Source organism: Oncorhynchus mykiss, chromosome 11 (assembly GCF_013265735.2).
Source record: "Oncorhynchus mykiss isolate Arlee chromosome 11, USDA_OmykA_1.1, whole genome shotgun sequence".
NCBI classification, from domain to species: domain Eukaryota; kingdom Metazoa; phylum Chordata; class Actinopteri; order Salmoniformes; family Salmonidae; genus Oncorhynchus; species Oncorhynchus mykiss.
The window spans coordinates 70,050,064-70,074,585 of record NC_048575.1 but is presented as its reverse complement, the minus strand read 5'-3'; the positions used below and the strand labels follow the sequence as shown (position 1 = coordinate 70,074,585).

At 35.8% G+C, this 24,522-nt stretch overlaps 45 non-coding genes across 45 annotated transcripts; all 45 read right to left on the bottom strand.

Annotated features, from left to right (window-relative positions):
- Nucleotides 1–254: 254 nt before the first annotated feature.
- Nucleotides 255–366, bottom strand: trnal-caa. The gene is made up of 2 exons: nucleotides 329–366; nucleotides 255–300 (listed from the first exon to the last, which is right to left on the bottom strand). It is a non-coding gene; the product is annotated as a tRNA-Leu (tRNA).
- Nucleotides 367–716: 350 nt separating this feature from the next.
- trnal-caa lies at nucleotides 717–828 on the bottom strand. The gene is made up of 2 exons: nucleotides 791–828; nucleotides 717–762 (listed from the first exon to the last, which is right to left on the bottom strand). It is a non-coding gene; the product is annotated as a tRNA-Leu (tRNA).
- Nucleotides 829–1,162: 334 nt separating this feature from the next.
- On the bottom strand, nucleotides 1,163–1,274 carry trnal-caa. Its single transcript has 2 exons — nucleotides 1,237–1,274; nucleotides 1,163–1,208 (listed from the first exon to the last, which is right to left on the bottom strand). It is a non-coding gene; the product is annotated as a tRNA-Leu (tRNA).
- A 340-nt stretch (nucleotides 1,275–1,614) lies between these two features.
- Nucleotides 1,615–1,726, bottom strand: trnal-caa. Its single transcript has 2 exons — nucleotides 1,689–1,726; nucleotides 1,615–1,660 (listed from the first exon to the last, which is right to left on the bottom strand). It is a non-coding gene; the product is annotated as a tRNA-Leu (tRNA).
- Nucleotides 1,727–2,045: 319 nt separating this feature from the next.
- Nucleotides 2,046–2,157, bottom strand: trnal-caa. Its single transcript has 2 exons — nucleotides 2,120–2,157; nucleotides 2,046–2,091 (listed from the first exon to the last, which is right to left on the bottom strand). It is a non-coding gene; the product is annotated as a tRNA-Leu (tRNA).
- Nucleotides 2,158–2,969: 812 nt separating this feature from the next.
- Nucleotides 2,970–3,082, bottom strand: trnal-caa. The gene is made up of 2 exons: nucleotides 3,045–3,082; nucleotides 2,970–3,004 (listed from the first exon to the last, which is right to left on the bottom strand). It is a non-coding gene; the product is annotated as a tRNA-Leu (tRNA).
- Nucleotides 3,083–3,411: 329 nt separating this feature from the next.
- On the bottom strand, nucleotides 3,412–3,523 carry trnal-caa. Its single transcript has 2 exons — nucleotides 3,486–3,523; nucleotides 3,412–3,457 (listed from the first exon to the last, which is right to left on the bottom strand). It is a non-coding gene; the product is annotated as a tRNA-Leu (tRNA).
- A 350-nt stretch (nucleotides 3,524–3,873) lies between these two features.
- Nucleotides 3,874–3,985, bottom strand: trnal-caa. The gene is made up of 2 exons: nucleotides 3,948–3,985; nucleotides 3,874–3,919 (listed from the first exon to the last, which is right to left on the bottom strand). It is a non-coding gene; the product is annotated as a tRNA-Leu (tRNA).
- A 329-nt stretch (nucleotides 3,986–4,314) lies between these two features.
- Nucleotides 4,315–4,426, bottom strand: trnal-caa. Its single transcript has 2 exons — nucleotides 4,389–4,426; nucleotides 4,315–4,360 (listed from the first exon to the last, which is right to left on the bottom strand). It is a non-coding gene; the product is annotated as a tRNA-Leu (tRNA).
- A 331-nt stretch (nucleotides 4,427–4,757) lies between these two features.
- On the bottom strand, nucleotides 4,758–4,869 carry trnal-caa. Its single transcript has 2 exons — nucleotides 4,832–4,869; nucleotides 4,758–4,803 (listed from the first exon to the last, which is right to left on the bottom strand). It is a non-coding gene; the product is annotated as a tRNA-Leu (tRNA).
- Nucleotides 4,870–5,198: 329 nt separating this feature from the next.
- On the bottom strand, nucleotides 5,199–5,310 carry trnal-caa. The gene is made up of 2 exons: nucleotides 5,273–5,310; nucleotides 5,199–5,244 (listed from the first exon to the last, which is right to left on the bottom strand). It is a non-coding gene; the product is annotated as a tRNA-Leu (tRNA).
- A 352-nt stretch (nucleotides 5,311–5,662) lies between these two features.
- Nucleotides 5,663–5,774, bottom strand: trnal-caa. The gene is made up of 2 exons: nucleotides 5,737–5,774; nucleotides 5,663–5,708 (listed from the first exon to the last, which is right to left on the bottom strand). It is a non-coding gene; the product is annotated as a tRNA-Leu (tRNA).
- A 329-nt stretch (nucleotides 5,775–6,103) lies between these two features.
- trnal-caa lies at nucleotides 6,104–6,215 on the bottom strand. The gene is made up of 2 exons: nucleotides 6,178–6,215; nucleotides 6,104–6,149 (listed from the first exon to the last, which is right to left on the bottom strand). It is a non-coding gene; the product is annotated as a tRNA-Leu (tRNA).
- A 794-nt stretch (nucleotides 6,216–7,009) lies between these two features.
- trnal-caa lies at nucleotides 7,010–7,121 on the bottom strand. The gene is made up of 2 exons: nucleotides 7,084–7,121; nucleotides 7,010–7,055 (listed from the first exon to the last, which is right to left on the bottom strand). It is a non-coding gene; the product is annotated as a tRNA-Leu (tRNA).
- A 350-nt stretch (nucleotides 7,122–7,471) lies between these two features.
- trnal-caa lies at nucleotides 7,472–7,583 on the bottom strand. Its single transcript has 2 exons — nucleotides 7,546–7,583; nucleotides 7,472–7,517 (listed from the first exon to the last, which is right to left on the bottom strand). It is a non-coding gene; the product is annotated as a tRNA-Leu (tRNA).
- A 350-nt stretch (nucleotides 7,584–7,933) lies between these two features.
- Nucleotides 7,934–8,045, bottom strand: trnal-caa. Its single transcript has 2 exons — nucleotides 8,008–8,045; nucleotides 7,934–7,979 (listed from the first exon to the last, which is right to left on the bottom strand). It is a non-coding gene; the product is annotated as a tRNA-Leu (tRNA).
- Nucleotides 8,046–8,375: 330 nt separating this feature from the next.
- trnal-caa lies at nucleotides 8,376–8,487 on the bottom strand. The gene is made up of 2 exons: nucleotides 8,450–8,487; nucleotides 8,376–8,421 (listed from the first exon to the last, which is right to left on the bottom strand). It is a non-coding gene; the product is annotated as a tRNA-Leu (tRNA).
- A 339-nt stretch (nucleotides 8,488–8,826) lies between these two features.
- Nucleotides 8,827–8,938, bottom strand: trnal-caa. Its single transcript has 2 exons — nucleotides 8,901–8,938; nucleotides 8,827–8,872 (listed from the first exon to the last, which is right to left on the bottom strand). It is a non-coding gene; the product is annotated as a tRNA-Leu (tRNA).
- Nucleotides 8,939–9,288: 350 nt separating this feature from the next.
- Nucleotides 9,289–9,400, bottom strand: trnal-caa. Its single transcript has 2 exons — nucleotides 9,363–9,400; nucleotides 9,289–9,334 (listed from the first exon to the last, which is right to left on the bottom strand). It is a non-coding gene; the product is annotated as a tRNA-Leu (tRNA).
- Nucleotides 9,401–10,034: 634 nt separating this feature from the next.
- Nucleotides 10,035–10,146, bottom strand: trnal-caa. Its single transcript has 2 exons — nucleotides 10,109–10,146; nucleotides 10,035–10,080 (listed from the first exon to the last, which is right to left on the bottom strand). It is a non-coding gene; the product is annotated as a tRNA-Leu (tRNA).
- A 350-nt stretch (nucleotides 10,147–10,496) lies between these two features.
- On the bottom strand, nucleotides 10,497–10,608 carry trnal-caa. Its single transcript has 2 exons — nucleotides 10,571–10,608; nucleotides 10,497–10,542 (listed from the first exon to the last, which is right to left on the bottom strand). It is a non-coding gene; the product is annotated as a tRNA-Leu (tRNA).
- A 638-nt stretch (nucleotides 10,609–11,246) lies between these two features.
- Nucleotides 11,247–11,358, bottom strand: trnal-caa. Its single transcript has 2 exons — nucleotides 11,321–11,358; nucleotides 11,247–11,292 (listed from the first exon to the last, which is right to left on the bottom strand). It is a non-coding gene; the product is annotated as a tRNA-Leu (tRNA).
- Nucleotides 11,359–11,687: 329 nt separating this feature from the next.
- On the bottom strand, nucleotides 11,688–11,799 carry trnal-caa. Its single transcript has 2 exons — nucleotides 11,762–11,799; nucleotides 11,688–11,733 (listed from the first exon to the last, which is right to left on the bottom strand). It is a non-coding gene; the product is annotated as a tRNA-Leu (tRNA).
- A 340-nt stretch (nucleotides 11,800–12,139) lies between these two features.
- Nucleotides 12,140–12,251, bottom strand: trnal-caa. The gene is made up of 2 exons: nucleotides 12,214–12,251; nucleotides 12,140–12,185 (listed from the first exon to the last, which is right to left on the bottom strand). It is a non-coding gene; the product is annotated as a tRNA-Leu (tRNA).
- A 297-nt stretch (nucleotides 12,252–12,548) lies between these two features.
- trnal-caa lies at nucleotides 12,549–12,726 on the bottom strand. Its single transcript has 2 exons — nucleotides 12,689–12,726; nucleotides 12,549–12,594 (listed from the first exon to the last, which is right to left on the bottom strand). It is a non-coding gene; the product is annotated as a tRNA-Leu (tRNA).
- Nucleotides 12,727–13,066: 340 nt separating this feature from the next.
- On the bottom strand, nucleotides 13,067–13,178 carry trnal-caa. Its single transcript has 2 exons — nucleotides 13,141–13,178; nucleotides 13,067–13,112 (listed from the first exon to the last, which is right to left on the bottom strand). It is a non-coding gene; the product is annotated as a tRNA-Leu (tRNA).
- Nucleotides 13,179–13,507: 329 nt separating this feature from the next.
- Nucleotides 13,508–13,619, bottom strand: trnal-caa. The gene is made up of 2 exons: nucleotides 13,582–13,619; nucleotides 13,508–13,553 (listed from the first exon to the last, which is right to left on the bottom strand). It is a non-coding gene; the product is annotated as a tRNA-Leu (tRNA).
- A 329-nt stretch (nucleotides 13,620–13,948) lies between these two features.
- On the bottom strand, nucleotides 13,949–14,060 carry trnal-caa. The gene is made up of 2 exons: nucleotides 14,023–14,060; nucleotides 13,949–13,994 (listed from the first exon to the last, which is right to left on the bottom strand). It is a non-coding gene; the product is annotated as a tRNA-Leu (tRNA).
- A 329-nt stretch (nucleotides 14,061–14,389) lies between these two features.
- Nucleotides 14,390–14,501, bottom strand: trnal-caa. The gene is made up of 2 exons: nucleotides 14,464–14,501; nucleotides 14,390–14,435 (listed from the first exon to the last, which is right to left on the bottom strand). It is a non-coding gene; the product is annotated as a tRNA-Leu (tRNA).
- Nucleotides 14,502–14,828: 327 nt separating this feature from the next.
- Nucleotides 14,829–14,940, bottom strand: trnal-caa. The gene is made up of 2 exons: nucleotides 14,903–14,940; nucleotides 14,829–14,874 (listed from the first exon to the last, which is right to left on the bottom strand). It is a non-coding gene; the product is annotated as a tRNA-Leu (tRNA).
- Nucleotides 14,941–15,269: 329 nt separating this feature from the next.
- trnal-caa lies at nucleotides 15,270–15,381 on the bottom strand. Its single transcript has 2 exons — nucleotides 15,344–15,381; nucleotides 15,270–15,315 (listed from the first exon to the last, which is right to left on the bottom strand). It is a non-coding gene; the product is annotated as a tRNA-Leu (tRNA).
- Nucleotides 15,382–15,709: 328 nt separating this feature from the next.
- trnal-caa lies at nucleotides 15,710–15,821 on the bottom strand. Its single transcript has 2 exons — nucleotides 15,784–15,821; nucleotides 15,710–15,755 (listed from the first exon to the last, which is right to left on the bottom strand). It is a non-coding gene; the product is annotated as a tRNA-Leu (tRNA).
- Nucleotides 15,822–16,160: 339 nt separating this feature from the next.
- trnal-caa lies at nucleotides 16,161–16,272 on the bottom strand. Its single transcript has 2 exons — nucleotides 16,235–16,272; nucleotides 16,161–16,206 (listed from the first exon to the last, which is right to left on the bottom strand). It is a non-coding gene; the product is annotated as a tRNA-Leu (tRNA).
- Nucleotides 16,273–17,045: 773 nt separating this feature from the next.
- trnal-caa lies at nucleotides 17,046–17,157 on the bottom strand. The gene is made up of 2 exons: nucleotides 17,120–17,157; nucleotides 17,046–17,091 (listed from the first exon to the last, which is right to left on the bottom strand). It is a non-coding gene; the product is annotated as a tRNA-Leu (tRNA).
- A 330-nt stretch (nucleotides 17,158–17,487) lies between these two features.
- Nucleotides 17,488–17,599, bottom strand: trnal-caa. The gene is made up of 2 exons: nucleotides 17,562–17,599; nucleotides 17,488–17,533 (listed from the first exon to the last, which is right to left on the bottom strand). It is a non-coding gene; the product is annotated as a tRNA-Leu (tRNA).
- Nucleotides 17,600–17,919: 320 nt separating this feature from the next.
- On the bottom strand, nucleotides 17,920–18,031 carry trnal-caa. The gene is made up of 2 exons: nucleotides 17,994–18,031; nucleotides 17,920–17,965 (listed from the first exon to the last, which is right to left on the bottom strand). It is a non-coding gene; the product is annotated as a tRNA-Leu (tRNA).
- Nucleotides 18,032–20,462: 2,431 nt separating this feature from the next.
- On the bottom strand, nucleotides 20,463–20,574 carry trnal-caa. The gene is made up of 2 exons: nucleotides 20,537–20,574; nucleotides 20,463–20,508 (listed from the first exon to the last, which is right to left on the bottom strand). It is a non-coding gene; the product is annotated as a tRNA-Leu (tRNA).
- A 351-nt stretch (nucleotides 20,575–20,925) lies between these two features.
- On the bottom strand, nucleotides 20,926–21,037 carry trnal-caa. The gene is made up of 2 exons: nucleotides 21,000–21,037; nucleotides 20,926–20,971 (listed from the first exon to the last, which is right to left on the bottom strand). It is a non-coding gene; the product is annotated as a tRNA-Leu (tRNA).
- Nucleotides 21,038–21,388: 351 nt separating this feature from the next.
- trnal-caa lies at nucleotides 21,389–21,500 on the bottom strand. Its single transcript has 2 exons — nucleotides 21,463–21,500; nucleotides 21,389–21,434 (listed from the first exon to the last, which is right to left on the bottom strand). It is a non-coding gene; the product is annotated as a tRNA-Leu (tRNA).
- Nucleotides 21,501–21,844: 344 nt separating this feature from the next.
- Nucleotides 21,845–21,956, bottom strand: trnal-caa. The gene is made up of 2 exons: nucleotides 21,919–21,956; nucleotides 21,845–21,890 (listed from the first exon to the last, which is right to left on the bottom strand). It is a non-coding gene; the product is annotated as a tRNA-Leu (tRNA).
- Nucleotides 21,957–22,275: 319 nt separating this feature from the next.
- On the bottom strand, nucleotides 22,276–22,387 carry trnal-caa. The gene is made up of 2 exons: nucleotides 22,350–22,387; nucleotides 22,276–22,321 (listed from the first exon to the last, which is right to left on the bottom strand). It is a non-coding gene; the product is annotated as a tRNA-Leu (tRNA).
- Nucleotides 22,388–22,728: 341 nt separating this feature from the next.
- Nucleotides 22,729–22,840, bottom strand: trnal-caa. The gene is made up of 2 exons: nucleotides 22,803–22,840; nucleotides 22,729–22,774 (listed from the first exon to the last, which is right to left on the bottom strand). It is a non-coding gene; the product is annotated as a tRNA-Leu (tRNA).
- A 351-nt stretch (nucleotides 22,841–23,191) lies between these two features.
- Nucleotides 23,192–23,303, bottom strand: trnal-caa. Its single transcript has 2 exons — nucleotides 23,266–23,303; nucleotides 23,192–23,237 (listed from the first exon to the last, which is right to left on the bottom strand). It is a non-coding gene; the product is annotated as a tRNA-Leu (tRNA).
- A 344-nt stretch (nucleotides 23,304–23,647) lies between these two features.
- trnal-caa lies at nucleotides 23,648–23,759 on the bottom strand. Its single transcript has 2 exons — nucleotides 23,722–23,759; nucleotides 23,648–23,693 (listed from the first exon to the last, which is right to left on the bottom strand). It is a non-coding gene; the product is annotated as a tRNA-Leu (tRNA).
- Nucleotides 23,760–24,109: 350 nt separating this feature from the next.
- trnal-caa lies at nucleotides 24,110–24,221 on the bottom strand. Its single transcript has 2 exons — nucleotides 24,184–24,221; nucleotides 24,110–24,155 (listed from the first exon to the last, which is right to left on the bottom strand). It is a non-coding gene; the product is annotated as a tRNA-Leu (tRNA).
- Between the last annotated feature and the right edge of the window lie 301 nt (nucleotides 24,222–24,522).

Genomic DNA, 24,522 nt, shown 5'->3' with positions numbered 1-24,522 from the left:
AAGAAACAAAAAATGTGAAAAGCTAATGAAAGATATAGTAAAAAACATTTTTCAATGGAATTTGAGTAACTTATTGAATTCTAAACTAGGCATATGTTGACATGTATTGAACTATTATTCCCGTTTCATGTGTTTTCTGTTCTCAAACTATGACATCTATCAAACTATTAATCACTGTTCATGTGTTTTCCTTTCACCATTTGGAGAATTTTTCAGTTTTGACAAAGAGCTACTCTTTTTTAAGGCAAAAGCTGTGTCAGAAGAGGGATTTGAACCCTCGCCTCCAATCGGAGACCAGAATACCCCTGTAACTACGAAGGATTCTCACCTTGAGTCTGGCGCCTTAGACCACTCGGCCATCCTGACAACTACAAAACCTTAAAATTCATATTTTTTAATGATTCTGTAACATAATGTCTGATATGTCTGATGGAAACATGTAGATAATAAGATACAAAGAAAAAGAAACAAAAAATGTTAAAAGCTAATGAAAGATATAGTAAAAAACATTTTTCAAAGGAATTTGAGTAACTTATTGAATTCTAAACTAGGCATATGTTGACATGTATTGAACTATTATTCCCGTTTCATGTGTTTTCTGTTCTCAAACTATGACATCTATCAAACTATTAATCACTGTTCATGTGTTTTCCTTTCACCATTTGGAGAATTTTTCGGTTTTGACAAAGAGCTACTCTTTTTTAAGGCAAAAGCTGTGTCAGAAGAGGGATTTGAACCCTCGCCTCCAATCGGAGACCAGAATACCCCTGTAACTAGGACGGATTCTCACCTTGAGTCTGGCGCCTTAGACCACTCGGCCATCCTGACAACTACAAAACCTTAAAATTCATATTTTTTCACGATTATGTAACATAACATCTGATATGTCTGATGGTTACATGCAGATCTTAAGATACAAAGAAAAAGAAACAAAAAATGTTAAAAGCGAATGAAAGATATAGTAAAAAACATTTTTCAATGGAATTTGAGTAACTTATTGAAATCTAAACTAGGCAGGCATATGTTCCCGTTTCATGTGTTTTCTGTTCTCAAACTATGACATCTATCAAACTATTAATCACTGTTCATGTGTTTTCCTTTCACCATTTGGAGAATTTTTCGGTTTTGACAAAGAGCTACTCTTTTTATAAGGCAAAAGCTGTGTCAGAAGAGGGATTTGAACCCTCGCCTCCAATCGGAGACCAGAATACCCCTGTAACTAGGAAGGATTCTCACCTTGAGTCTGGCGCCTTAGACCACTCGGCCATCCTGACACTTACAAATCCTTAAAATTCATATTTTTTCATGATTCTGTAACATAATGTCTGATATGTCTGATGGAAACATGTAGATAATAAGATACAAAGAAAAAGAAACAAAAAATGTTAAAAGCTAATGAAAGATATAGTAAAAAACATTTTTCAATGGAATTTGAGTATCTTATTGAATTCTAAACTAGGCATATGTTGACATGTATTGAACTATTATTCCCGTTTCATGTGTTTTCTGTTCTCAAACTATGACATCTATCAAACTATTAATCACTGTTCATGTGTTTTCCTGTTTCCATTTTCGGTTTTGACAAAGAGCTACTCTTTTTTAAGGCAAAACCTGTGTCAGAAGAGGGATTTGAACCCTCGCCTCCAATCAGAGACCAGAATACCCCTGTAACTAGGAAGGATTCTCACCTTGAGTCTGGCGCCTTAGACCACTCGGCCATCCTGACAACTACAAAACCTTAAAATTCATATTTTTTCACGATTATGTAACATAACATCTGATATGTCTGATGGTTACATGCAGATCTTAAGATACAAAGAAAAAGAAACAAAAAATGTTCAAAGCTAATGAAAGATATAGTAAAAAAAAAAATTCAATGGAATTTGAGTAACTTATTGAAATCTAAACTAGGCATATGTTCCCGTTTCATGTGTTTTCTGTTCTCAAACTATGACATCTATCAAACTGTTCATGTGTTTTCCTTTCACCATTTGGAGAATTTTTCGGTTTTGACAAAGAGCTACTCTTTTTTAAGGCAAAAGGTGTGTCAGAAGAGGGATTTGAACCTTCGCCTCCAATAGGAGACCAGAACACCCCTGTAACTAGGAAGGATTCTCACCTTGAGTCCGGCGCCTTAGACCACTCGGCCATCCTGACAACTACAAAACCTTAAAATTCATATTTTTTCACGATTATGTAACATAACATCTGATATGTCTGATGGTTACATGCAGATCTTAAGATACAAAGAAAAAGAAACAAAAAATGTTAAAAGCTAATGAAAGATATAGTAAAAAACATTTTTCAATGGAATTTGAGTATCTTATTGAATTCTAAACTAGGCATATGTTGACATGTATTGAACTATTATTCCTGTTTCATGTGTTTTCTGTTCTCAAACTATGACATCTATCAAACTATTAATCACTGTTCATGTGTTTTCCTTTCACCATTTGGAGAATTTTTCGGTTTTGACAAAGAGCTACTCTTCATTAAGGCAAAAGGTGTGTCAGAAGAGGGATTTGAACCCTCAAATCCAATAGGAGACCAGAACACCCCTGTAACTAGGAAGGATTCTCACCTTGAGTCTGGCGCCTTAGACCACTCGGTCATCCTGACACTTATAAATGCATAAAATTCGTATTTTTTCTTGATTCTGTAACATTATGTCTGATATGTCTGATGGAAACATGTAGATAATAAGATACAAAGAAAAAGAAACAAAAAATGTGAAAAGCTAATGAAAGATATAGTAAAAAACATTTTTCAATGGAATTTGAGTAACTTATTGAATTCTAAACTAGGCATATGTTGACATGTATTGAACTATTATTCCCGTTTCATGTGTTTTCTGTTCTCAAACTATGACATCTATCAAACTATTAATCACTGTTCATGTGTTTTCCTTTCACCATTTGGAGAATTTTTCGGTTTTGACAAAGAGCTACTCTTTTTTAAGGCAAAAGGTGTGTCAGAAGAGGGATTTGAACCCTCGCCAACAAATCGGAGACCAGAATACCCCTGTAATTAGGACGGATTCTCACCTTGAGTCTGGCGCCTTAGACCACTCGGCCATCCTGACAACTACAAAACCTTAAAATTCATATTTTTTCACGATTATGTAACATAACATCTGATATGTCTGATGGAAACATGCAGATCTTAAGATACAAAGAAAAAGAAACAAAAAATGTTAAAAGCTAATGAAAGATATAGTAAAAAACATTTTTCAATGGAATTTGAGTAACTTATTGAATTCTAAACTAGGCATATGTTCCCGTTTCATGTGTTTTCTGTTCTCAAACTATGACATCTATCAAACTATTAATCACTGTTCATGTGTTTTCCTTTCACCATTTGGAGAATTTTTCAGTTTTGACAAAGAGCTACTCTTTTTTAAGGCAAAAGGTGTGTCAGAAGAGGGATTTGAACCCTCGCCTCCAATCGGAGACCAGAATACCCCTGTAACTAGGAAGGATTCTCACTTTGAGTCTGGCGCCTTAGACCACTCGGCCATCCTGACACTTTAAAATCCTTAAAATTCATATTTTTTCATGATTCTGTAACATAATGTCTGATATGTCTGATGGAAACATGTAGATAATAAGATACAAAGAAAAATAAACAAAAAATGTTAAAAGCTAATTAAAGATATAGTAAAAAACATTTTTCAAAGGAATTTGAGTAACTTATTGAATTCTAAACTAGGCATATGTTGACATGTATTGAACTATTATTCCCGTTTCATGTGTTTTCTGTTCTCAAACTATGACATCTATCAAACTATTAATCACTGTTCATGTGTTTTCCTTTCACCATTTGGAGAATTTTTCGGTTTTGACAAAGAGCTACTCTTTTTTAAGGCAAAAGCTGTGTCAGAAGAGGGATTTGAACCCTCGCCTCCAATCGGAGACCAGAATACCCCTGTAACTAGGACGGATTCTCACCTTGAGTCTGGCGCCTTAGACCACTCGGCCATCCTGACAACTACAAAACCTTAAAATTCATATTTTTTCACGATTATGTAACATAACATCTGATATGTCTGATGGTTACATGCAGATCTTAAGATACAAAGAAAAAGAAACAAAAAATGTTAAAAGCTAATGAAAGATATAGTAAAAAACATTTTTCAATGGAATTTGAGTAACTTATTGAAATCTAAACTAGGCATATGTTCCCGTTTCATGTGTTTTCTGTTCTCAAACTATGACATCTATCAAACTATTAATCACTGTTCATGTGTTTTCCTTTCACCATTTGGATAATTTTTCGGTTTTTACAAAGAGCTACTCTTTTTTAAGGCAAAAGCTGTGTCAGAAGAGGGATTTGAACCCTCGCCTCCAATCGGAGACCAGAATACCCCTGTAACTAGGAAGGAATCTCACCTTGAGTCAGGCGCCTTAGACCACTCGGCCATCCTGACAATTACAAATGCATAAAATTTGTATATTTTTAAATGATTCTGTAACATAACATCTGATATGTCTGATGGAAACATGTAGATAATAAGATACAAAGAAAAATAAACAAAAAATGTTAAAAGCTAATGAAAGATATAGTAAAAAACATTTTTCAATGGAATTTGAGTAACTTATTGAATTCTAAACTAGGCATATGTTCCCGTTTCATGTGTTTTCTGTTCTCAAACTATGACATCTATCAAACTATTAATCACTGTTCATGTGTTTTCCTTTCACCATTTGGAGAATTTTTCGGTTTTGACAAAGAGCTACTCTTTTTTAAGGCAAAAGCTGTGTCAGAAGAGGGATTTGAACCCTCGCCTCCAATCGGAGACCAGAATACCCCTGTAACTAGGACGGATTCTCACCTTGAGTCTGGCGCCTTAGACCACTCGGCCATCCTGACAACTACAAAACCTTAAAATTCATATTTTTTCACGATTATGTAACATAACATCTGATATGTCTGATGGTTACATGCAGATCTTAAGATACAAAGAAAAAGAAACAAAAAATGTTAAAAGCTAATGAAAGATATAGTAAAAAACATTTTTCAATGGAATTTGAGTAACTTATTGAAATCTAAACTAGGCATATGTTCCCGTTTCATGTGTTTTCTGTTCTCAAACTATGACATCTATCAAACTATTAATCACTGTTCATGTGTTTTCCTTTCACCATTTGGATAATTTTTCGGTTTTTACAAAGAGCTACTCTTTTTTAAGGCAAAAGCTGTGTCAGAAGAGGGATTTGAACCCTCGCCTCCAATCGGAGACCAGAATACCCCTGTAACTAGGAAGGAATCTCACCTTGAGTCAGGCGCCTTAGACCACTCGGCCATCCTGACAATTACAAATGCATAAAATTTGTATATTTTTAAATGATTCTGTAACATAACATCTGATATGTCTGATGGAAACATGTAGATAATAAGATACAAAGAAAAAGAAACAAAAAATGTTAAAAGCTAATGAAAGATATAGTAAAAAACATTTTTCAATGGAATTTGAGTAACTTATTGAATTCTAAACTAGGCATATGTTGACATGTATTGAACTATTATTCCCGTTTCATGTGTTTTCTGTTCTCAAACTATGACATCTATCAAACTATTAATCACTGTTCATGTGTTTTCCTTTCACCATTTGGAGAATTTTTCGGTTTTGACAAAGAGCTACTCTTTTTTAAGGCAAAAGCCGTGTCAGAAGAGGGATATGAACCCTCGCCTCCAATCGGAGACAAGAATACCCCTGTAACTAGGAAGGATTCTCACCTTGAGTCTGGCGCCTTAGACCACTCGGCCATCCTGACAACTACAAAACCTTAAAATTCATATTTTTTCACGATTATGTAACATAACATCTAATATGTCTGATGGTTACATGCAGATCTTAAGATACAAAGAAAAAGAAACAAAAAATGTTAAAAGCTAATGAAAGATATAGTAAAAAACATTTTTCAATGGATTTTGAGTAACTTATTGAATTCGAAACTAGGCATATGTTCCCGTTTCATGTGTTTTCTGTTCTCAAACTATGACATCTATCAAACTATTAATCACTGTTCATGTGTTTTCCTTTCACCATTTGGATAATTTTTCGGTTTTGACAAAGAGCTACTCTTTTTTAAGGCAAAAGCTGTGTCAGAAGAGGGATTTGAACCCTCGCCTCCAATCGGAGACCAGAATACCCCTGTAACTATGAAGGATTCTCACATTGAGTCTGGCACCTTAGACCACTCGGCCATCCTGACAACTACAAAACCTTAAAATTCATATTTTTTCACGATTATGTAACATAACATCTGATATGTCTGATGGTTACATGCAGATCTTAAGATACAAAGAAAAATAAACAAAAAAATGTTAAAAGCTAATGAAAGATATAGTAAAAAACATTTTTCAATGGAATTTGAGTAACTTATTGAATTCTAAACTAGGCATATGTTGACATGTATTGAACTATTATTCCCGTTTCATGTGTTTTCTGTTCTCAAACTATGACATCTATCAAACTATTAATCACTGTTCATGTGTTTTCCTGTTTCCATTTTCGGTTTTGACAAAGAGCTACTCTTTTTTAAGGCAAAAGGTGTGACAGAAGAGGGATTTGAACCCTCGCCTCCAATCGGAGACCAGAATATCCCTGTAACTAGGAAGGATTCTCACCTTGAGTCTGGCGCCTTAGACCACTCAGCAATCCTGACAACTACAAAACCTTAAAATTCATATTTTTTCGCGATTATGTAACATAACATCTGATATGTCTGATGGTTACATGCAGATCTTAAGATACAAAGAAAAATAAACAAAAAAATGTTAAAAGCAATTGAAAGATATAGTAAAAAACATTTTTCAATGGAATTTGAGTAACTTATTGAATTCTAAACTAGGCATATGTTGACATGTATTGAACTATTATTCCCGTTTCATGTGTTTTCTGTTCTCAAACTATGACATCTATCAAACTATTAATCACTGTTCATGTGTTTTCCTGTTTCCATTTTCGGTTTTGACAAAGAGCTACTCTTTTTTAAGGCAAAAGGTGTGTCAGAAGAGGGATTTGATCCCTCGCCTCCAATCGGAGACCAGAATACCCCTGTAACTAGGAAGGATTCTCACCTTGAGTCTGGCGCCTTAGACCACTCGGCCATCCTGACAACTACAAAACCTTAAAATTCATATTTTTTCTTGATTATGTAACATAATGTCTGATATGTCTGATGGTTACATGCAGATCTTAAGATACAAAGAAAAAGAAACAAAAAATGTTAAAAGCTAATGAAAGATATAGTAAAAAACATTTTTCAATGGAATTTGAGTAACTTATTGAATTCTAAACTAGGCATATGTTGACATGTATTGAACTATTATTCCCGTTTCATGTGTTTTCTGTTCTCAAACTATGACATCTATCAAACTATTAATCACTGTTCATGTGTTTTCCTTTCACCATTTGGAGAATTTTTCGGTTTTGACAAAGAGCTACTCTTTTTTAAGGCAAAAGCTGTGTCAGAAGAGGGATTGAAACCCTCGCCTCCAATCGGAGACCAGAATACCCCTGTAACTAGGAAGGATTCTCACCTTGAGTCTGGCGCCTTAGACCACTCGGCCATCCTGACAACTACAAAACCTTAAAATGCATATTTTTTCACGATTATGTCACATAACATCTGATATGTCTGATGGTTACATGCAGATCTTAAGATACAAAGAAAAAGAAACAAAAAATGTTAAAAGCTAATGAAAGATATAGTAAAAAACATTTTTCAATGGAATTTGAGTAACTTATTGAATTCTAAACTAGGCATATGTTGACATGTATTGAACTATTATTCCCGTTTCATGTGTTTTCTGTTCTCAAACTATGACATCTATCAAACTATTAATCACTGTTCATGTGTTTTCCTTTCACCATTTGGAGAATTTTTCGGTTTTGACAAAGATCTACTCTTTTTTAAGGCAAAAGGTTTGTCAGAAGAGGGATTTGAACCCTCGCCTCCAATCGGAGACCAGAATACCCCTGTAACTACGAAGGATTCTCACCTTGAGTCTGGCGCCTTAGACCACTCGGCCATCCTGACACTTATAAATCCTTAAAATTCATAATTTTTAATGATTCTGTAACATAATGTCTGATATGTCTGATGTAAACATGTAGATAATAAGATACAAAGAAAAAGAAACAAAAAATGTTAAAAGCTAATGAAAGATATAGTAAAAAAACATTTTTCAATGGAATTTGAGTAACTTATTGAATTCTAAACTAGGCATATGTTCCCGTTTCATGTGTTTTCTGTTCTCAAACTATGACATCTATCAAACTATTAATCACTGTTCATGTGTTTTCCTTTCACCATTTGGAGAATTTTTCGGTTTTGACAAAGAGCTACTCTTTTTTAAGGCAAAAGCTGTGTCAGAAGAGGGATTTGAACCCTCGCATCCAATCGGAGACCAGAATACCCCTGTAACTAGGAAGGATTCTCACCTTGAGTCTGGCGCCTTAGACCACTCGGCAATCCTGACAACTACAAAACCTTAAAATTCATATTTTTTCACGATTATGTCACTTAACATCTGATATGTCTGATGGTTACATGCAGATCTTAAGATACAAAGAAAAAGAAACAAAAAATGTTAAAAGCTAATGAAAGATATAGTAAAAAACATTTTTCAATGGAATTTGAGTAACTTATTGAATTCTAAACTAGGCATATGTTGACATGTATTGAACTATTATTCCCGTTTCATGTGTTTTCTGTTCTCAAACTATGACATCTATCAAACTATTAATCACTGTTCATGTGTTTTCCTGTTTCCATTTTCGGTTTTGACAAAGATAGCTCTTTTTTAAGGCAAAAGGTGTGTCAGAAGAGGGATTTGATCCCTCGCCTCCAATCGGAGACCAGAATACCCCTGTAACTAGGAAGGATTCTCACCTTGAGTGTGGCGCCTTAGACCACTCGGCCATCCTGACAACTACAAAACCTTAAAATTCATATTTTTTCTTGATTATGTAACATAATGTCTGATATGTCTGATGGTTACATGCAGATCTTAAGATACAAAGAAAAAGAAACAAAAAATGTTAAAAGCTAATGAAAGATATAGTAAAAAACATTTTTCAATGGAATTTGAGTAACTTATTGAATTCTAAACTAGGCATATGTTGACATGTATTGAACTATTATTCCCGTTTCATGTGTTTTCTGATCTCAAACTATGACATCTATCAAACTATTAATCACTGTTCATGTGTTTTCCTTTCACCATTTGGAGAATTTTTCGGTTTTGACAAAGATCTACTCTTTTTTAAGGCAAAAGGTTTGTCAGAAGAGGGATTTGAACCCTCGCCTCCAATCGGAGACCAGAATACCCCTGTAACTACGAAGGATTCTCACCTTGAGTCTGGCGCCTTAGACCACTCGGCCATCCTGACACTTATAAATCCTTAAAATTCATATTTTTTCATGATTCTGTAACATAATGTCTGATATGTCTGATGGAAACATGTAGATAATAAGATACAAAGAAAAAGAAACAAAAAATGTTAAAAGCTAATGAAAGATATAGTAAAAAAACATTTTTCAATGGAATTTGAGTAACTTATTGAATTCTAAACTAGGCATATGTTCCCGTTTCATGTGTTTTCTGTTCTCAAACTATGACATCTATCAAACTATTAATCACTGTTCATGTGTTTTCCTTTCACCATTTGGAGAATTTTTCGGTTTTGACAAAGAGCTACTCTTTTTTAAGGCAAAAGCTGTGTCAGAAGAGGGATTTGAACCCTCGCATCCAATCGGAGACCAGAATACCCCTGTAACTAGGAAGGATTCTCACCTTGAGTCTGGCGCCGAAAGATATAGTAAAAAACATTTTTCAATGGAATTTGAGTAACTTATTGAATTCTAAACTAGGCATATGTTGACATGTATTGAACTATTATTCCCGTTTCATGTGTTTTCTGTTCTCAAACTATGACATCTATCAAACTATTAATCACTGTTCATGTGTTTTCCTGTTTCCATTTTCGGTTTTGACAAAGAGCTACTCTTTTTTAAGGCAAAATGTGTCAGAAGAGGGATTTGAACCCTCACCTCCAATCGGTGACCAGAATACCCCTGTAACTAGGAAGGATTCTCACCTTGAGTCTGGCGCCTTAGACCACTCGGCCATCCTGACAACTACAAAACCTTAAAATTCATATTTTGTCACGATTATGTAACATAACATCTGATATGTCTGATGGTTACATGCAGATCTTAAGATACAAAGAAAAAGAAACAAAAAATGTTAAAAGCTAATGAAAGATATAGTAAAAAACATTTTTCAATGGAATTTGAGTAACTTATTGAATTCTAAACTAGGCATATGTTGACATGTATTGAACTATTATTCCCGTTTCATGTGTTTTCTGATCTCAAACTATGACATCTATCAAACTATTAATCACTGTTCATGTGTTTTCCTTTCACCATTTGGAGAATTTTTCGGTTTTGACAAAGATCTACTCTTTTTTAAGGCAAAAGGTTTGTCAGAAGAGGGATTTGAACCCTCGCCTCCAATCGGAGACCAGAATACCCCTGTAACTACGAAGGATTCTCACCTTGAGTCTGGCGCCTTAGACCACTCGGCCATCCTGACACTTATAAATCCTTAAAATTCATATTTTTTCATGATTCTGTAACATAATGTCTGATATGTCTGATGGAAACATGTAGATAATAAGATACAAAGAAAAAGAAACAAAAAATGTTAAAAGCTAATGAAAGATATAGTAAAAAAACATTTTTCAATGGAATTTGAGTAACTTATTGAATTCTAAACTAGGCATATGTTCCCGTTTCATGTGTTTTCTGTTCTCAAACTATGACATCTATCAAACTATTAATCACTGTTCATGTGTTTTCCTTTCACCATTTGGAGAATTTTTCGGTTTTGACAAAGAGCTACTCTTTTTTAAGGCAAAAGCTGTGTCAGAAGAGGGATTTGAACCCTCGCATCCAATCGGAGACCAGAATACCCCTGTAACTAGGAAGGATTCTCACCTTGAGTCTGGCGCCGAAAGATATAGTAAAAAACATTTTTCAATGGAATTTGAGTAACTTATTGAATTCTAAACTAGGCATATGTTGACATGTATTGAACTATTATTCCCGTTTCATGTGTTTTCTGTTCTCAAACTATGACATCTATCAAACTATTAATCACTCACTGTTCATGTGTTTTCCTGTTTCCATTTTCGGTTTTGACAAAGAGCTACTCTTTTTTAAGGCAAAATGTGTCAGAAGAGGGATTTGAACCCTCACCTCCAATCGGTGACCAGAATACCCCTGTAACTAGGAAGGATTCTCACCTTGAGTCTGGCGCCTTAGACCACTCGGCCATCCTGACAACTACAAAACCTTAAAATTCATATTTTGTCACGATTATGTAACATAACATCTGATATGTCTGATGGTTACATGCAGATCTTAAGATACAAAGAAAAAGAAACAAAAAATGTTAAAAGCTAATGAAAGATATAGTAAAAAACATTTTTCAATGGAATTTGAGTAACTTATTGAATTCTAAACTAGGCATATGTTCCCGTTTCATGTGTTTTCTGTTCTCAAACTATGACATCTATCAAACTATTAATCACTGTTCATGTGTTTTCCTTTCACCATTTGGAGAATTTTTCGGTTTTGACAAAGAGCTACTCTTTTTTAAGGCAAAAGCTGTGTCAGAAGAGGGATTTGAACCCTCGCCTCCAATCGGAGACCAGAATACCCCTGTAACTAGGAAGGATTCTCACCTTGAGTCTGGCGCCTTAGACCACTCGGCCATCCTGACACTTATAAATCCTTAAAATTCATATTTTTTCATGATTCTGTAACATAATGTCTGATACGTCTGATAGAAACATGTAGATAATAATATACAAAGAAAAAGAAACAAAAAATGTTAAAAGCTAATGAAAGATATAGTAAAAAACATTTTTCAATGGAATTTGAGTAACTTATTGAATTCTAAACTAGGCATATGTTGACATGTATTGAACTATTATTCCCGTTTCATGTGTTTTCTGTTCTCAAACTATGACATCTATCAAACTATTAATCACTGTTCATGTGTTTTCCTGTTTCCATTTTCGGTTTTGACAAAGAGCTACTCTTTTTTAAGGCAAAAGGTGTGTCAGAAGAGGGATTTGAACCCTCGCCTCCAATCGGAGACCAGAATACCCCTGTAACTAGGAAGGATTCTCACCTTGAGTCTGGCGCCTTAGACCACTCGGCCATCCTGACAACTACAAAACCTTAAAATTCATATTTTTTCACGATTATGTAACATAACATCTGATATGTCTGATGGTTACATGCAGATCTTAAGATTCAAAGAAAAAGAAACAAAAAATGTTAAAAGCTAATGAAAGATATAGTAAAAAACATTTTTCAATGGAATTTGAGTAACTTATTGAATTCTAAACTAGGCATATGTTCCCGTTTCATGTGTTTTCTGTTCTCAAACTATGACATCTATCAAACTATTAATCACTGTTCATGTGTTTTCCTTCCTTTTTTGATTTTTTAAGGCAAAAGGTGTGTCAGAAGAGGGATTTGAACCCTCGCCTCCAATCGGAGACCAGAATACCCCTGTAACTAGGAAGGATTCAGAAGAGGGATTTGAACCCTCGCCTCCAATCGGAGACCAGAATACCCCTGTAACTAGGAAGGATTCTCACCTTGAGTCTGGCGCCTTAGACCACTCGGCCATCCTGACACTTATAAATGTGTAAAATTCATATTTTTTCATGATTCTGTAACATAATGTCTGATATGTCTGATGGAAACAAGTAGATAATAAGATACAAAGAAAAAGAAACAAAAAATGTTAAAAGCTCATTAAAGATATAGTAAAAAACATTTTTCAATGGAATTTGAGTAACTTATTGAAATCTAAACTAGGCATATGTTGACATGTATTGAACTATTATTCCCGTTTCATGTGTTTTCTGTTCTCAAACTATGACATCTATCAAACTATTAATCACTGTTCATGTGTTTTCCTGTTTCCATTTTCGGTTTTGACAAAGAGCTACTCTTTTTTAAGGCAAAAGGTGTGACAGAAGAGGGATTTGAACCCTCGCCTCCAATCGGAGACCAGAATATCCCTGTAACTAGGAAGGATTCTCACCTTGAGTCTGGCGCCTTAGACCACTCGGCAATCCTGACAACTACAAAACCTTCAAATTCATATTTTTTCACGATTATGTATCATAACATCTGATATGTCTGATGGTTACATGCAGATCTTAAGATACAAAGAAAAAGAAACAAAAAATGTTAAAAGCTAATGAAAGATATAGTAAAAAACATTTTTCAATGGAATTTGAGTAACTTATTGAATTCTAAACTAGGCATATGTTCCCGTTTCATGTGTTTTCTGTTCTCAAACTATGACATCTATCAAACTATTAATCACTGTTCATGTGTTTTCCTTTCACCATTTGGAGAATTTTTCAGTTTTGACGAAGAGCTACTCTTTTTTAAGGCAAAAGGTGTGTCAGAAGAGGGATTTGAACCCTCGCCTCCAATCGGAGACCAGAATACCCCTGTAACTACGAAGGATTCTCACCTTGAGTCTGGCGCCTTAGACCACTCGGCCATCCTGACACTTATAAATCCTTAAAATTCATATTTTTTCATGATTCTGTAACATAATGTCTGATATGTCTGATGGAAACATGTAGATAATAAGATACAAAGAAAAAGAAACAAAAAATGTTAAAAGCTAATGAAAGATATAGTAAAAAACATTTTTCAATGGAATTTGAGTAACTTATTGAATTCTAAACTAGGCATATGTTCCCGTTTCATGTGTTTTCTGTTCTCAAACTATGACATCTATCAAACTATTAATCACTGTTCATGTGTTTTCCTTTCACCATTTGGAGAATTTTTCGGTTTTGACAAAGAGCTACTCTTTTTTAAGGCAAAAGCTGTGTCAGAAGAGGGATTGAAACCCTCGCCTCCAATCGGAGACCAGAATACCCCTGTAACTAGGAAGGATTCTCACCTTGAGTCTGGCGCCTTAGACCACTCGGCCATCCTGACAACTACAAAACCTTAAAATGCATATTTTTTCACGATTATGTCACTTAACATCTGATATGTCTGATGGTTACATGCAGATCTTAAGATACAAAGAAAAAGAAACAAAAAATGTTAAAAGCTAATGAAAGATATAGTAAAAAACATTTTTCAATGGAATTTGAGTAACTTATTGAATTCTAAACTAGGCATATGTTCCCGTTTCATGTGTTTTCTGTTCTCAAACTATGACATCTATCAAACTATTAATCACTGTTCATGTGTTTTCCTTTCACCATTTGGAGAATTTTTCAGTTTTGACAAAGAGCTACTCTTTTTTAAGGCAAAAGGTGTGTCAGAAGAGGGATTTGAACCCTCGCCTCCAATCGGAGACCAGAATACCCCTGTAACTACGAAAGATTCTCACCTTGAGTCTGGCGCCTTAGACCACTCGGCCATCCTGACAACTACAAAACCTTAAAATGCATATTTTTTCACGATTATGTCACATAACATCTGATATGTCTGATGGTTACATGCAGATCTTAAGATACAAAGAAAAAGAAACAAAAAATGTTAAAAGCTAATGAAAGATATAGTAAAAAACATTTTTCAATGCAATTTGAGTAACTTATTGAATTCTAAACTAGGCATATGTTCCCGTTTCATGTTTTCTGTTCTCAAACTATGACATCTATCAAACTATTAATCACTGTTCATGTGTTTTCCTTTCACCATTTGGAGAATTTTTCGGTTTTGACAAAGAGCTACTCTTTTTTAAGGCAAAAGCTGTGTCAGAAGAGGGATTTGAACCCTCGCCTCCAATCGGAGACCAGAATACCCCTGTAACTAGGAAGGATTCTCACCTTGAGTCTGGCGCCTTAGACCACTCGGCCATCCTGACAACTACAAAACCTTAAAATGCATATTTTTTCACGATTATGTCACATAACATCTGATATGTCTGATGGTTACATGCAGATCTTAAGATACAAAGAAAAAGAAACAAAAAATGTTAAAAGCTAATGAAAGATATAGTAAAAAACATTTTTCAATGGAATTTGAGTAACTTATTGAATTCTAAACTAGGCATATGTTCCCGTTTCATGTGTTTTCTGTTCTCAAACTATGACATCTATCAAACTATTAATCACTGTTCATGTGTTTTCCTTTCACCATTTGGAGAATTTTTCGGTTTTGACAAAGAGCTACTCTTTTTTAAGGCAAAAGCTGTGTCAGAAGAGGGATTTGAACCCTCGCCTCCAATCGGAGACCAGAATACCCCTGTAACTAGGAAGGATTCTCACCTTGAGTCTGGCGACTTAGACCACTCGGCCATCCTGACAACTACAAAACCTTAAAATGCATATTTTTTCACGATTATGTCACATAACATCTGATATATCTGATGGTTACATGCAGATCTTAAGATACAAAGAAAAAGAAACAAAAAAATGTTAAAAGCTAATGAAAGATATAGTAAAAAACATTTTTCAATGGAATTTGAGTAACTTATTGAATTCTAAACTAGGCATATGTTCCCGTTTCATGTTTTCTGTTCTCAAACTATGACATCTATCAAACTATTAATCACTGTTCATGTGTTTTCCTTTCACCATTTGGAGAATTTTTCGGTTTTGACAAAGAGCTACTCTTTTTTAAGGCAAAAGCTGTGTCAGAAGAGGGATTTGAACCCTCGCCTCCAATCGGAGACCAGAATACCCCTGTAACTAGGAAGGATTCTCACCTTGAGTCTGGCGCCTTAGACCACTCGGCCATCCTGACAACTACAAAACCTTAAAATTAATATTTTTTCACGATTATGTAACATAACATCTGATATGTCTGATGGTTACATGCAGATCTTAAGATACAAAGAAAAAGAAACAAAAAAATGTTAAAAGCTAATGAAAGATATAGTAAAAAACATTTTTCAATGGAATTTGAGTAACTTATTGAATTCTAAACTAGGCATATGTTCCCGTTTCATGTGTTTTCTGTTCTCAAACTATGACATCTATCAAATCTATCAAACTATTAATCACTGTTCATGTGTTTTCCTTTCACCATTTGGAGAATTTTTCAGTTTTGACAAAGAGCTACTCTTTTTTAAGGCAAAAGCTGTGTCAGAAGAGGGATTTGAACCCTCGCCTCCAATCGGAGACCAGAATACCCCTGTAACTAGGAAGGATTCTCACCTTGAGTCTGGCGCCTTAGACCACTCGGCCATCCTGACAACTACAAAACCTTAAAATTCATATTTTTTTCACGATTATGTATCATAACATCTGATATGTCTGATGGTTACATGCAGATCTTAAGATAACAAGAAAAAGAAACAAAAAATGTTAAAAGCTAATGAAAGATATAGTAAAAAACATTTTTCAATGGAATTTGAGTAACTTATTGAATTCTAAACTAGGCATATGTTCCCGTTTCATGTGTTTTCTGTTCTCAAACTATGACATCTATCAAACTATTAATCACTGTTCATGTGTTTTCCTGTTTCCATTTTCGGTTTTGACAAAGAGCTACTCTTTTTTAAGGCAAAAGGTGTGACAGAAGAGGGATTTGAACCCTCGCCTCCAATCGGAGACCAGAATATCCCTGTAACTAGGAAGGATTCTCACCTTGAGCCTGGCGCCTTAGACCACTCGGCAATCCTGACAACTACAAAACCTTAAAATTCATATTTTTTCGCGATTATGTAACATAACATCTGATATGTCTGATGGTTACATGCAGATCTTAAGATACAAAGAAAAATAAACAAAAAAATGTTAAAAGCAATTGAAAGATATAGTAAAAAACATTTTTCAATGGAATTTGAGTAACTTATTGAATTCTAAACTAGGCATATGTTGACATGTATTGAACTATTATTCCCGTTTCATGTGTTTTCTGTTCTCAAACTATGACATCTATCAAACTATTAATCACTGTTCATGTGTTTTCCTGTTTCCATTTTCGGTTTTGACAAAGAGCTACTCTTTTTTAAGGCAAAAGGTGTGTCAGAAGAGGAATTTGAACCCTCGCCTCCAATCGGAGACCAGAATACCCCTGTAACTAGGAAGGATTCTCACCTTGAGTCTGGCGCCTTAGACCACTCGGCCATCCTGACAACTACAAAACCTTAAAATTCATATTTTTTCACGATTATGTAACATAACATCTGATATGTCTGATGGTTACATGCAGATCTTAAGATACAAAGAAAAAGAAACAAAAAAATGTTAAAAGCTAATGAAAGATATAGTAAAAAACATTTTTCAATGGAATTTGAGTAACTTATTGAATTCTAAACTAGGCATATGTTCCCGTTTCATGTGTTTTCTGTTCTCAAACTATGACATCTATCAAACTATTAATCACTGTTCATGTGTTTTCCTTTCACCATTTGGAGAATTTTTCAGTTTTGACAAAGAGCTACTCTTTTTTAAGGCAAAAGCTGTGTCAGAAGAGGGATTTGAACCCTCGCCTCCAATCGGAGACCAGAATACCCCTGTAACTAGGAAGGATTCTCACCTTGAGTCTGGCGCCTTAGACCACTCGGCCATCCTGACAACTACAAAACCTTAAAATTCATATTTTTTTCACGATTATGTATCATAACATCTGATATGTCTGATGGTTACATGCAGATCTTAAGATAACAAGAAAAAGAAACAAAAAATGTTAAAAGCTAATGAAAGATATAGTAAAAAACATTTTTCAATGGAATTTGAGTAACTTATTGAATTCTAAACTAGGCATATGTTCCCGTTTCATGTGTTTTCTGTTCTCAAACTATGACATCTATCAAACTATTAATCACTGTTCATGTGTTTTCCTGTTTCCATTTTCGGTTTTGACAAAGAGCGACTCTTTTTTAAGGCAAAAGGTGTGTCAGAAGAGGGATTTGAACCCTCGCCTCCAATCGGAGACCAGAATACCCCTGTAACTACGAAGGATTCTCACCTTGAGTCTGGCGCTTTAGACCACTCGGCCATCCTGACACTTATAAATCCTTAAAATTCATATTTTTTCATGATTCTGTAACATAATGTCTGATATGTCTGATGGAAACATGTAGATAATAAGATACAAAGAAAAAGAAACAAAAAATGTTAAAAGCTAATGACAGATATAGTAAAAAACATTTTTCAATGGAATTTGAGTAACTTATTGAATTCTAAACTCAAATCAAATCAAATCAAATCAAATTTTATTTGTCACATACACATGGTTAGCAGATGTTAATGCGAGTGTAGCGAAATGCTTGTGCTTCTAGTTCCGACAATGCAGTAATAACAAGTAATCTAACTAACAATTCCAAAACTACTGTCTTGTACACAGTGTAAGGGGATAAAGAATATGTACATAAGGATATATGAATGAGTGATGGTACAGAGCAGCATAGGCAAGATACAGTAGATGGTATCGGGTACAGCATGTACAAATGAGATGAGTATGTAAACAAAGTGGCATAGTATAGTATAAAGTGGCTAGTGATACATGTATTACATAAGGATACCGTCGATGATATAGAGTACAGTATATACGTATGCATATGAGATGAATAATGTAGGGTAAGTAACATTTATATAAGGTAGCATTGTTTAAAGTGGCTAGTGATATATTTACATCATTTCCCATCAATTCCCATTATTAAAGTGGCTGGAGTTGAGTCAGTGTCAGTGTGTTGGCAGCAGCCACTCAGTGTTAGTGGTGGCTGTTTAACAGTCTGATGGCCTTGAGATAGAAGCTGTTTTTCAGTCTCTCGGTCCCAGCTTTGATGCACCTGTACTGACCTCGCCTTCTGGATGATAGCGGGGTGAACAGGCAGTGGCTCGGGTGGTTGATGTCCTTGATGATCTTTATGGCCTTCCTGTGACATCGGGTGGTGTAGGTGTCCTGGAGGGCAGGTAGTTTGCCCCCGGTGATGCGTTGTGCAGACCTCACTACCCTCTGGAGAGCCTTACGGTTGAGGGCGGTGCAGTTGCCATACCAGGCGGTGATACAGCCCGCCAGGATGCTCTCGATTGTGCATCTGTAGAAGTTTGTGAGTGCTTTTGGTGACAAGCCGAATTTCTTCAGCCTCCTGAGGTTGAAGAGGCGCTGCTGCGCCTTCTTCACGATGCTGTCTGTGTGAGTGGACCAATTCAGTTTGTCTGTGATGTGTATGCCGAGGAACTTAAAACTTGCTACCCTCTCCACTACTGTTCCATCGATGTGGATAGGGGGGTGTTCCCTCTGCTGTTTCCTGAAGTCCACAATCATCTCCTTAGTTTTGTTGACGTTGAGTGTGAGGTTGTTTTCCTGACACCACACTCCGAGGGCCCTCACCTCCTCCCTGTAGGCCGTCTCATCGTTGTTGGTAATCAAGCCTACCACTGTTGTGTCGTCCGCAAACTTGATGATTGAGTTGGAGGCGTGCGTGGCCACGCAGTCGTGGGTGAACAGGGAGTACAGGAGAGGGCTCAGAACGCAACCTTGTGGGGCCCCAGTGTTGAGGATCAGCGGGGAGGAGATGTTGTTGCCTACCCTCACCACCTGGGGGCGGCCCGTCAGGAAGTCCAGTACCCAGTTGCACAGGGCGGGGTCGAGACCCAGGGTCTCGAGCTTGATGACGAGCTTGGAGGGTACTATGGTGTTGAATGCCGAGCTGTAGTCGATGAACAGCATTCTCACATAGGTATTCCTCTTGTCCAGATGGGTTAGGGCAGTGTGCAGTGTGGTTGAGATTGCATCGTCTGTGGACCTATTTGGGCGGTAAGCAAATTGGAGTGGGTCTAGGGTGTCAGGTAGGGTGGAGGTGATATGGTCCTTGACTAGTCTCTCAAAGCACTTCATGATGACGGATGTGAGTGCTACGGGGCGGTAGTCATTTAGCTCAGTTACCTTAGCTTTCTTGGGAACAGGAACAATGGTGGCCCTCTTGAAGCATGTGGGAACAGCAGACTGGTATAGGGATTGATTGAATATGTCCGTAAACACACCGGCCAGCTGGTCTGCGCATGCTCTGAGGGCGCGGCTGGGGATGCCATCTGGGCCTGCAGCCTTGCGAGGGTTAACACGTTTAAATGTCTTACTCACCTCGGCTGCAGTGAAGGAGAGACCGCATGTTTTCGTTGCAGGCCGTGTCAGTGGCACTGTATTGTCCTCAAAGCGGGCAAAAAAGTTATTTAGTCTGCCTGGGAGCAAGACATCCTGGTCCGTGACTGGGCTGGGTTTCTTCCTGTAGTCCGTGATTGACTGTAGACCCTGCCACATGCCTCTTGTGTCTGAGCCGTTGAAAACTAGGCACATGTTCCCGTTTCATGTGTTTTCTGTTCTCAAACTATGACATCTATCAAACTATTAATCACTGTTCATGTGTTTTCCTTTCACCATTTGGAGAATTTTTCGGTTTTGACAAAGAGCTACTCTTTTTTAAGGCAAAAGGTGTGTCAGAAGAGGGATTTGAACCCTCGCCTCCAATCGGAGACCAGAATACCCCTGTAACTAGGAAGGATTCTCACCTTGAGTCTGGCGCCTTAGACCACTCGGCCATCCTGACAACTACAAAACCTTAAAATTCATATTTTTTCACGATTATGTAACATAACATCTGATATGTCTGATGGTTACATGCAGATCTTAAGATACAAAGAAAAATAAACAAAAAAATGTTAAAAGCTAATGAAAGATATAGTAAAAAACATTTTTCAATGGAATTTGAGTAACTTATTGAATTCTAAACTAGGCATATGTTGACATGTATTGAACTATTATTCCCGTTTCATGTGTTTTCTGTTCTCAAACTATGACATCTATCAAACTATTAATCACTGTTCATGTGTTTTCCTTTCACCATTTGGAGAATTTTTCGGTTTTGACAAAGAGCTACTCTTTTTTAAGGCAAAAGGTGTGTCAGAAGAGGGATTTGAACCCTCGCCTCCAATCGGAGACCAGAATACCCCTGTAACTAGGAAGGATTCTCACCTTGAGTCTGGCGCCTTAGACCACTCGGCCATCCTGACAACTACAAAACCTTAAAATTCATATTTTTTCACGATTATGTAACATAACATCTGATATGTCTGATGGTTACATGCAGATCTTAAGATACAAAGAAAAATAAACAAAAAAATGTTAAAAGCTAATGAAAGATATAGTAAAAAACATTTTTCAATGGAATTTGAGTAACTTATTGAATTCTAAACTAGGCATATGTTGACATGTATTGAACTATTATTCCCGTTTCATGTGTTTTCTGTTCTCAAACTATGACATCTATCAAACTATTAATCACTGTTCATGTGTTTTCCTTTCACCATTTGGAGAATTTTTCGGTTTTGACAAAGAGCTACTCTTTTTTAAGGCAAAAGCCGTGTCAGAAGAGGGATTTGAACCCTCGCCTCCAATCGGAGACCAGAATACCCCTGTAACTAGGAAGGATTCTCACCTTGAGTCTGGCGCCTTAGACCACTCGGACATCCTGACAACTACAAAACCTTAAAATTCATAATTTTTCACGATTATGTAACATAACATCTGATATGTCTGATGGTTACATGCAGATCTTAAGATACAAAGAAAAAGAAACAAAAAATGTTAAAAGAAAGAAAAAGTAAAAAACATTTTTCAATGGAATTTGAGTAACTTATTGAATTCTAAACTAGGCATATGTTGACATGTATTGAACTATTATTCCCGTTTCATGTGTTTTCTGTTCTCAAACTATGACATCTATCAAACTATTAATCACTGTTCATGTGTTTTCCTTTCACCATTTGGAGAATTTTTCAGTTTTGACAAAGAGCTACTCTTTTTTAAGGCAAAAGGTGTGTCAGAAGAGGGATTTGAACCCTCGCCTCCAATCGGAGACCAGAATACCCCTGTAACTACGAAGGATTCTCACCTTGAGTCTGGCGCCTTAGACCACTCGGCCATCCTGACAACTGCAAAACCTTAAAATTCATATTTTTTAATGATTCTGTAACATAATGTCTGATATGTCTGATGGAAACATGTAGATAATAAGATACAAAGAAAAACAAACAAAAAATGTTAAAAGCTAATGACAGATATAGTAAAAAACATTTTTCAATGGAATTTGAGTAACTTATTGAATTCTAAACTAGGCACATGTTCCCGTTTCATGTGTTTTCTGTTCTCAAACTATGACATCTATCAAACTATTAATCACTGTTCATGTGTTTTCCTGTTTCCATTTTCGGTTTTGACAAAGAGCTACTCTTTTTTAAGGCAAAAGGTGTGACAGAAGAGGGATTTGAACCCTCGCCTCCAATCGGAGACCAGAATATCCCTGTAACTAGGAAGGATTCTCACCTTGAGTCTGGCGCCTTAGACCACTCGGCTATCCTGACAACTACAAAACCTTAAAATTCATATTTTTTCGCGATTATGTAACATAACATCTGATATGTCTGATGGTTACATGCAGATCTTAAGATACAAAGAAAAATAAACAAAAAAATGTTAAAAGCAATTGAAAGATATAGTAAAAAACATTTTTCAATGGAATTTGAGTAACTTATTGAATTCTAAACTAGGCATATGTTGACATGTATTGAACTATTATTCCCGTTTCATGTGTTTTCTGTTCTCAAACTATGACATCTATCAAACTATTAATCACTGTTCATGTGTTTTCCTGTTTCCATTTTCGGTTTTGACAAAGAGCTACTCTTTTTTAAGGCAAAAGGTGTGTCAGAAGAGGGATTTGAACCCTCGCCTCCAATCGGAGACCAGAATACCCCTGTAACTAGGAAGGATTCTCACCTTGAGTCTGGCGCCTTAGACCACTCGGCCATCCTGACAACTACAAAACCTTAAAATTCATATTTTTTCACGATTATGTAACATAACATCTGATATGTCTGATGGTTACATGCAGATCTTAAGATACAAAGAAAAATAAACAAAAAAATGTTAAAAGCTAATGAAAGATATAGTAAAAAACATTTTTCAATGGAATTTGAGTAACTTATTGAATTCTAAACTAGGCATATGTTGACATGTATTGAACTATTATTCCCGTTTCATGTGTTTTCTGTTCTCAAACTATGACATCTATCAAACTATTAATCACTGTTCATGTGTTTTCCTTTCACCATTTGGAGAATTTTTCGGTTTTGACAAAGAGCTACTCTTTTTTAAGGCAAAAGCCGTGTCAGAAGAGGGATTTGAACCCTCGCCTCCAATCGGAGACCAGAATACCCCTGTAACTAGGAAGGATTCTCACCTTGAGTCTGGCGCCTTAGACCACTCGGCCATCCTGACAACTACAAAACCTTAAAATTCATAATTTTTCACGATTATGTAACATAACATCTGATATGTCTGATGGTTACATGCAGATCTTAAGATACAAAGAAAAAGAAACAAAAAATGTTAAAAGAAAGAAAAAGTAAAAAACATTTTTCAATGGAATTTGAGTAACTTATTGAATTCTAAACTAGGCATATGTTGACATGTATTGAACTATTATTCCCGTTTCATGTGTTTTCTGTTCTCAAACTATGACATCTATCAAACTATTAATCACTGTTCATGTGTTTTCCTTTCACCATTTGGAGAATTTTTCAGTTTTGACAAAGAGCTACTCTTTTTTAAGGCAAAAGCTGTGTCAGAAGAGGGATTTGAACCCTCGCCTCCAATCGGAGACCAGAATACCCCTGTAACTACGAAGGATTCTCACCTTGAGTCTGGCGCCTTAGACCACTCGGCCATCCTGACAACTGCAAAACCTTAAAATTCATATTTTTTAATGATTCTGTAACATAATGTCTGATATGTCTGATGGAAACATGTAGATTATAAGATACAAAGAAAAAGAAACAAAAAATGGTAAAAGCTAATGAAAGATATAGTAAAAAACATTTTTCAAAGGAATTTGAGTAACTTATTGAATTCTAAACTAGGCATATGTTGACATGTATTGAACTATTATTCCCGTTTCATGTGTTTTCTGTTCTCAAACTATGACATCTATCAAACTATTAATCACTGTTCATGTGTTTTCCTTTCACCATTTGGAGAATTTTTCGGTTTTGACAAAGAGCTACTCTTTTTTAAGGCAAAAGCTGTGTCAGAAGAGGGATTTGAACCCTCGCCTCCAATCGGAGACCAGAATACCCCTGTAACTAGGAAGGATTCTCACCTTGAGTCTGGCGCCTTAGACCACTCGGCCATCCTGACAACTACAAAACCTTAAAATTCATAATTTTTCACGATTATGTAACATAACATCTGATATGTCTGATGGTTACATGCAGATCTTAAGATACAAAGAAAAAGAAACAAAAAATGTTAAAAGAAAGAAAAAGTAAAAAACATTTTTCAATGGAATTTGAGTAACTTATTGAATTCTAAACTAGGCATATGTTGACATGTATTGAACTATTATTCCCGTTTCATGTGTTTTCTGTTCTCAAACTATGACATCTATCAAACTATTAATCACTGTTCATGTGTTTTCCTTTCACCATTTGGAGAATTT